A 6,650-nucleotide genomic window follows, 5' to 3' on the forward strand; every position below is an offset into this window, starting at 1 on the left:
AGTAAAGGGAAGATTGATTTTACCCTACTAGGATGTAAACGCAGGATTGCAGGGAATTTAAGTATTATCTACCAGATGTTGATTCCACTAAGCTATCTTTTTAGCTTCTGTTAGGGGCTTTTGATCACAGTTGGCTCGAAGTAAATAAATGGCAAGCTTACCCAGTGCTGCTAATACCAACAGATGCGCCCCAGTCTCAGGGAAGCCAGGGGAGACAGCCGTGGGAGATCTTAGGAAAGAGACACATGGACGTCTTCAGCGGCATCATAGCACATCAACTCAATGGCAACTAAAGGACTGTGGTTGTGGGTTTCTTCCATGCTGGAAGACCAGGGAAAATCTCCTAATATTGGCTTTTAGCCACGAAGAGAGACTTTAATGACCTTCACCAGTTCATAGATCTAGCTCTAGGGTGTGTTATTTAGTAACCTAAAAGCTGTTCTAGAAATAGAGAAGCATCGTGTCCAGGTAGGAGCTTTGAGGCCCCATGCTATCCCTTGACTTTCCGTTATAAACTCAATCCCAACTGGATTTGACACCGTGTAGTCCTATCAGAAAGAATAAGATTGAACCAAAGAGTTAAATTTAAGCAAAGATGGAAAATGGAAACATACGTCATCAGAGAATTTCATAAATAACTTTAAAGTATAATTGGATGAGGGGAGCCAGGTGGCTCAGTCGGTTGAGTGTCCAACTTCGGCTCAGGTCGTGACCTCACGGTTCATGGGTTCAAGCCCCTCGTCAGGCTCTGTGCTGGTAACTCAGAGCCTGGAGTCCGATTTGGATTCTGTGTCTCCTGATTTGGATTTCTGCCCCTCCTCCTCTTGTGCTCTGTCTCCCTTTCTCAAAAATAAATAAACATTAAAAAAATAGTAAAATATGTGTATATCACTGGCTGAATTTATTACTCATTCCACACAAATCCTCACCTCAAGTATTGGGCATGAGCCTAGCAGAGCGGTTGAGCACATTATATCCAGATCACCTGGATTCAGACTCCAGCTCTCACTGGAGAGACTTCCAACCACACCCACAGAGCCTTGGTGGAAGATGCCTAGTCATCTTTAGGCAAATTTAGGCAAATTGCATCCGGACTTTGTTTCTTTTGTCTTCTGTAACATGGAGATGATAACAAGAGTCCCTATTTTATGCCCTTGTCATGTGGATTAAATGAGTTAATATTTTTAAAGTGCTTGACAGATGCCTGATGGAAACTAAGCTTTGTTAATTATTACCTAGCTATCAATAAGGGGTTGGGACGGCAGAGATGTGGGGAATTCTTGCCCATCATTACCTATTTGGTGGGCTAAAGAGGCCCAGAAGTAGACGTCCTGATGTTGAGAAGACAGGGTGATGAAGCTATTGATGGGTCACTATCTACCTGTTGGAGATGTCTGCACCAGAAATCATTATTGACAGACTTTCCAAGGGGAGCGCCTATTTCACACATGATAGAATTCATTTCTTAGGTTGCCCTTAGCAACAATGCTAGTTTTTCCTTTGTTAGATCTCAAGTAGATGAGTTCAAAAGAAACTGTGAAAAATAAGTCTGGCTAGAAGATAATCAGGTTTCCTCACATCATTAAAAAAAAAAAAAAAAAAGAGCCACCTAGAGACTCCAGCTATTACAACCAATTGGAAAAGCAGAACGAACAGAAAGTGTTTGGAAAGAATCGTGCTTGGTTTTCGCATATGAAACTGGTATCGTTGACCTTTGCTGGTCAATTCCACACTTAGGTGTTGTTTCTACAATATGGGGAATAGATTTCAAAACATACGATAGCGTACTTAGCTCCTCGATTGCCGTCTTAATACATTGCTCCCAGGGACGACCGTGTTCAGAATATTAGTGTTCACACACGTTGACATTCATTTGCCACACCTGCTCTGAGCACAGTACCAATCAATAGCCCTGGGTGTATTTGCCCATTCTTTTTGATTAGACATTTTAACTAACATGTTGGCCCTGAGAGGTAGATTACAGTTACCTTTACAGAAAGGGAAATTGAGTGGTGTTGATTTACACACAAGACATCTGGAACCAGAATTTATACCTGTTGATACCCAACCCAGTGCTGTTTCCCCAAGACATATGCATTTGTACCAAAGGCAAGTGTCTCCCTCCTCCCACGTCATACTTCTGAAACTATCCAAGATTCTGAGGCCTTGCTTTAGAATGGTGCTCCTTGTATCTGCTTGTGATCTAGGTGGCATAACTGAGATATGGTCCCTTTTTGATCCCTAATAAATACTAGGGGATTCTTTGTTACCAGGAATTTCTAACTCCAGGACCCTAGTACATTTCCCACCTAAGCTATACACGTCTAAAGTATCTCACTTCTCTGTCTTGCTATTTCCTCCCAGGTCTCATTCCAGCCATAGGGTTCTAATTAAATATGGAATGTGAGCTCTCTTCCAAACATGGAGTCTTGTAGTCCAGATCTTACCTGGACCAGGATAAGCGGTTCAGGTGGGGTTACTGGCTGTGCCCCTGCTTGTGGCCTATCTGCATATCCCACTCTTCCCTACCTGCAGTGTTCTCCCTCTCTTCACTCATGGCAGTTGTCATGCAAATTTTTTACCTACAAGGGACTAGGCATCTTCCACCAAGGCTCTGTGGGTGTGGTTGGAAGTCTGCGATAGTTGTGCTTTCACATGGCTTTCCAACATCCAGCTATGGTTGGCACAAGGTTTGGGATGGCCTGACCCTGAGGTTTCATCCAGTGATTGCCCTTGATGTCTTGGGCTTTGGCTTCGGTGACAAACTGAGGCCACATCACTATTCCATATTTGAACAGGCTGGCATTGTGGAGGCACCTCTGTGGCATCTGGAGCTCCCAAACCACAAGATCAACCTTTTGTCTCATGATTACGGAGATATTGTTGCTCGGGGGCTGCTCTATAGGTTCAAGCAGAATTGATCTGGGAAGCTTGCCATAAACAGTCTCTGTCTCTCGAAGGGACGTGTACTTCCCAAGACTCACCGTCCTCACCTTCTCCAAAAGTTTCTCAAAGATGGAAACATGCTGTCGTCTATCCTCACGTGATTGATGAACCTTCTCCTGAGGTCTCACCCCCCGTCTTCGGGCCGTGCGCCTGACCCTCTGAGAGTGAGCCGTGGGACATGTAGGCAGGGATATAGAACGATGATGGCAATTCAGTTATCAACAGTCTCTTACAGGACTTCAGCCAGAGAAAGAAGTTTAGAAGATGCTGGGTGGGAGCTCTTGCTTCTGTAACGGTTGCCATTTACTCTTCTTGATGGGCCATTGGATCCTGTGAATCCCTATCAGTGCTGATTCTGGATGACTACATCAACCTCTCTCCACAGCTGGAGGATCCCATGGGCTTCTTGAATGCATACATGGGCTTCATCAACTCCTTCTGAGCTGGAAAGAGTAGTTTCCCTGTGTTGTCTCCCCTACCCCCTGATCCGCTGTGTATTCCACTTAGGAAGAAATGCCCAAGAGGTCCTGGCCACCAAACACCACTCCCTCACAGGAGTCCACTTGACCCACACTGGTGATCCACATACAGGAGAAAGCCCGCAGAAGCACGTTCCAAGGACGACCCAACAGTGCACCTTCCATTCTAACATCTGAGCGAGTGTCCGGACTTGCCTTTGTCCTTGCGCCACTAGGAAATTCTGATGAGCACCACTACTCACAGAAACAGAAAGACAGAGAGACATTTTTTTTTTTAAATGTTGATTTATTTTTGAGAGAAAGAGACATAACACCAGGAGGGGAGGGGAAGAGAGAGGGAGACGCAGAATTGGAAGCAGGCTCTGGGTTCAGAGCTGTCAGCACAGAGCCCCACGTGGGGCTGGAACTCACGAACTGTGAGATCGTGACCTGAGCTGAAGTCAGCCGTTTAACCCACTGAGCCACCAATATGCCCCGACAGAGAGATGTTCTTAAACGTCTTTTTAACACTGCTATGGACTTTTCTGAACTATTTAGAAATGCTCACTTCTGGCCCACTTTCAACTGGAATCCTATGGTAAAGAATGAGGGGAGGGTGTCTCCTTACCTGTCCTCAAATGGCTTTAGGGACACATGCTTCCGTAAGTTCTCTAAGTAACAGTTTCATGAGAGTGAGTCTCCTTTGTGAGAATTTTGGATTTAGTTTCATCAGCTGCCTTTAATTGTAGACATTTCGTTAAAATCGGTTTGGGTTTGAATAATGCAGTATTCTAAGTACACTTTAAGACTATGATTTACCTACACATATTATATATGGATACTAGAACCAGCGGATGTTCTGGCACAGTAGTGAACCTTTCTAAACAGGTTTAATTTCTGAATAAATTGAATTAACTCCAAACTATTTACAGAATGTCCTAAAATCACAGGATATTAAGGGCCAGTTGCATCTGTGCCAGAAATGTACTGTTAAACTAACAATCTGACTCTTCATCCTGTAGCGTAAGTCCCTCCTGAGCTGGAGAGGAGAGGATCGTTGGATCGTCCAGATTCCTATGCCGAAGGTACATGGATCCCTTTCATGACAATTGTGTAACTTCTCATTGGTTGGCCCCGAGAGGCTTCCTCATGTAGCTCAGTGATTCCTGTACTTTACAGACAGGAAAGTTCCGGAAACTTCAAGAATAAATTCTGAAAGGCCTCTGAGTAAATGATGCTGCATACTTTTTTTTTTCTTTTCTTTTCAAGCCAGACTTTCATTGTCGTAGCCAAAACAGGATGATTGATTGTTTAAAAAGCTTTGTTAGCAATTTCAAGTGTAACACCTTTATATTTTCCAAATAAAAATGAATTTGGACCCAAAAAGAAAGAAAGAAAGGAAAATGTGAGCCCTGTCAAGGTCCTTTCATTGCCGTGTTTTTATTTTATGCAGTAGTCCCCCGTAGCTGTGGATCTGGAAGCACATGGTCCTTCCGATGCACTGTCAGAAGGTAATAGCAGCCTAATGCTACATCACAATGTCTACACCATTTGCCTCACTGAATCTCATCATGTAGGCATTTCATCATTCACATCATTATAAGAAGAAGGAGGAGCACAGAACAATAAAATATTTTGAGAAAGAGAGAAGGCATTCACATAACTTCTATTACGGTGTATTGTTATAATTATCCTGTTTTATTAGTTATTGTTGCTAATCTCTTACGGTGTCTAATTTATAAATTGAACTTTATTATGTGTATGTATGTGTAGAAAAAAACCCGAGTATATAATCCGTTTGGAACATACGCCCCGCAGATATGGGGGGACTACTGAATTGGATTACTTATTGTGTTTTATGCTGCACTATGTGCATATTGACTATATGTTTTCCTCATATGCACATAAGTCTAGAAGGTCTTGCTTCTTGCCTTTCTATAGAGCTGTCATTTCTTGGCTTAGATATAGAAATTTGACACATATATTTGTGGAGTGAATAGATATCCAAATAGCCGGTTATCTGATACGTTCAGGATACAATATCCGGGTGTGGGATTGCTTTTCGAGGCAGAATTTGGAATTCCAACTGAGGATTTATGGCCTACAAAATAGTTCTTCCTTTGTCCAGTCCTATTCTACACAGACATCCACATGTATTCACGGGAAAATTAGAAACATTGAGACATTGTAGGGAAATTTTCATAAGGCTAGATAATAAGTGGTAATATCCATGTGTATGCGGTATGATGATCGATCGTGGGGTCATGTGTGTGTATATGTATTTTAGTGTTCTTACTAGGAAAGAAAATATTAACCATCTCATATTAGTCGTCAGATATCTTATTTATATTTTACTGGTTATAAATCCCTAACTCTGGAAACCATCGTGCTGCAGAAAATTAGGATCCCCGCTACCCCAGTGGGGCTGGGCAGCTGGCGTTTAGCCACTGTTGCTGTGCATACCTATTCTCTAATGCACTTGGATTCTTTCTAATCAAGAAAAAAAAGTCTACTTTCCTCGAAGTTTGCCCCTTACCCAGAAGAGCATCTGAAAATCAATCACGGTACAAGGCACACAGTGTGAGCCTCTTATCTTCCATGATTGCAATTCTCGGGTACTGAGAATTCCATTTGGTGTCAGCCAGAAAGTGTGGGTGAACTGAGTATCTTTTAGAGTTTTTAGGTACAAATGAAACTGGCACTTTGAAAAGGACCCCAGAACATAAAGAAAGATGTAGCAGCCCTTTCTGCCTTCAGCCTCTGTGACTATTTTGACAAAGTGATTCTCCCCCCACTTTTAAAGAGAGAGGTTTTGGAGGAGTTGGATAGCTTTAAAAAAATGAGTTGATGAGAAATTTTGATAAATCACTAAGGTAAACAACAGCTACGTCTGACAGAAGGAAATAAAGTGGCAGGTAGCACAAAACCTGGATTCTGTGACTTACTGCTAAAAGCAGTAGCTGAGCCAGGTACAGAGGGATATAAACACGTCAAAGAATGCTGCTTCAGCTATAAGCCTGTAATACTGTGTTTCTTTGGGGAGGAGCATCTGACTATAAAAGTAAAATCAAGAGGTTTTTCTAAAAATTAAAACATGGGGGCACCTGGGTGGCTCAGTCGGTTAAGTGTCCGACTTCGGCTCAGGTCACGATATCATGGTTCGTGAATTTGAGCCCCGTGTTGGCTCTGTGCTGACAACTCAGAGCCTGGAACCTGCTTCAGATTCTGTGTCTCCCTCTCTCTCTC

The 6,650-nt window shown here is 42.8% G+C and overlaps 1 pseudogene; it reads left to right on the plus strand.

The window, feature by feature from the left end:
* Nucleotides 1-1,957: 1,957 nt before the first annotated feature.
* Nucleotides 1,958-3,388, plus strand: LOC109267875 (mesoderm-specific transcript homolog protein-like; annotated as a pseudogene).
* Nucleotides 3,389-6,650: the final 3,262 nt, after the last annotated feature.

Source organism: Panthera pardus, unplaced genomic scaffold (assembly GCF_024362965.1).
Source record: "Panthera pardus isolate Hobbes unplaced genomic scaffold, ASM2436296v1 HiC_scaffold_8, whole genome shotgun sequence".
Taxonomy (NCBI): Eukaryota; Metazoa; Chordata; class Mammalia; order Carnivora; family Felidae; genus Panthera; species Panthera pardus.